Source organism: Gekko japonicus, unplaced genomic scaffold, assembly GCF_001447785.1.
Source record: "Gekko japonicus isolate JY-2015 unplaced genomic scaffold, Gekko_japonicus_V1.1 scaffold2690, whole genome shotgun sequence".
NCBI classification, from domain to species: Eukaryota; Metazoa; Chordata; class Lepidosauria; order Squamata; family Gekkonidae; genus Gekko; species Gekko japonicus.
Window position 1 is genome coordinate 229,963 of NW_015163684.1, and position 2,090 is coordinate 232,052.

Genomic DNA, 2,090 nt, shown 5'->3' on the forward strand with positions numbered 1-2,090 from the left:
CCCCCTGAAATCTGAGAGTCATGTTAGCTTTTTCCATTTGAAGCTGTAACACACGAGTTTCCTGACGTTTTTGTGCTGTTTCCACATCCGTCACTCTTTTCTTCATCTTCTTATTTGCGATATCCATCTGTAATTTTTACAGTTGCATGCTCCACTTTCTTCTCCGTTTCTGCCAGCTGGTGCTGCTGCAGAGCGAAGTTTTGGTTCAGTGTGGCCAGTTGCTGGTTAATACCACCAAGTTGGTCCATTACTGGCTTCAGCATATCTGCTAGCGACTTCATGACATCTGCTCCCTCATCCGGTCTTGGGCTCTGACTGCCTGGTTTCGGTTTTAACTTTCCTCGGGAAGCCGCCATATTTCACTTTGTTTACACTTCCAAACCGCTATGCCAGGACCCGAAAGACTCATCGCTCCACTATCGGTACTCAAGTAAGTCTCTCAGAAAAGAATTCGCTGTTTGCTTCCCTCTTCCCCCTTCGCTACGTTAGTCCATTCACATGCTTAGGAGGCATCCCTCCTTACGCACCGCTTTTCCCCGGGGGGGGGGGTACTCCGTTTTAGTAAAAAAAATCTGTTTATGTCCAACTCACGTTCATTGTTGGTCACAACTTGACCCCTCTCTCTTCATATGCTATTTCGCTCGATCTCCTGCGCTTGTCCCGGTTAGATTGGCTTGTACCCTAAGGTCACCCAGCCGGCCGGACCATCAGGGCGGAGGGAAGCCTCTATTCTCCGGCATCCAGCCATCGAAGAGGCTAACCCTCAAGAGCCCCCTGGCCTGGAACCCTTCACAAGGGCTCCGTGGGGGTGCCACTTGAGGTGGCACCCCTCCAAGCCGAGGGTGTGCTAGTCACCTCCTCAGACATCGAGGAGAGCGACCGCCATCGCCGATCCACCCACCGGAAGTCCCAAAAATTCTTATTGTAAAGATAATGAGTGGCAAGCAGACTACAGGGAATGAGAGCCCAAAGGAAGATAAAGCTATACCACATGCTGAAGAACAGGGAAGGCCAGTGGCAGACTCAGGGCTAGGCTGGACAACTAAAATTATTACAACAGCAGATATCTACATAGCCTAGAACCCAGACAAGATTATTCCTGCTACTAAGGAGGCTAAGAATAGCGACAATTTTGAAAAACCAATAAGTTCTCAGGCCCAGATAGATTGCCAGTAGCATTTTACAACATCTTTACAGATATTTTGTTAGATCTACTGGTAAACACAATGAAAGATGAAAACCTGCCCAAGAACTGGGATGAAGCTGAAACAACTGTAAGGAGGGAAAATACCATGCTAAAACAGAATCCATTCTGAATCAAGATTTTAAGAGCTGGACTACAGCAATTGGAGCAAACAGGCCAATTGATCAATGGGGATCTGACCAAATGGGATTAATCAGAAATTATAAAATAGCTTTCAACATAAAAAAATTTAAATCTTTAATCATTTAATTCTATCTACTAAACAAGAAAGAACAATCCTATTTCTTTTACATGGGAAAAATATCTGATAGGACTTCCAGTTTTGGCTCCCTCAATGGCGGCCGCGTTCTCCTGGAGCTCTGGGAGACGCGTGCCTTGAATCGGTGGATGGGAGGGTGTGTGATGGTACATATCCCCCCCGGAGCCCTTGCGTTGGGCTCCTAGCCATGGGGTGCTTGGAGGACCCTTCCTCCAGCAAACAACTGGCGAAGGGGGGCCGATCCCTGCCCCGATGGTCCCGCTGCTGATTTCCAGGGACGCACACCGGGACAAGCGCTTGGTGGCCAGGTGAGTTAATCGTGAAATACTAGTTCTACGCTGAAATGGGAGTGATTGTTAAGCGAAGACACCAGAAAATGAGCTGAAAGTCTTCCCTTAAAAAAAAAAGAGGGGGAACTCCCCCTCGAAAAGAAAAAAACCCTGAACTGTTATAAGAAGTTATAAGGGGGGGATTATAAAATGGAATTACACTATAATAAGGAACTTTTGAGAACTTACCAAGCATTTTTAAAGGATCTTGAGACTTTGATAACTTTTTCTAATAAGTAAACAACTCTCAAACATGGCGCCTCTAAGGAGGGGGGAGAAGGATAAGCAACCAAAACTG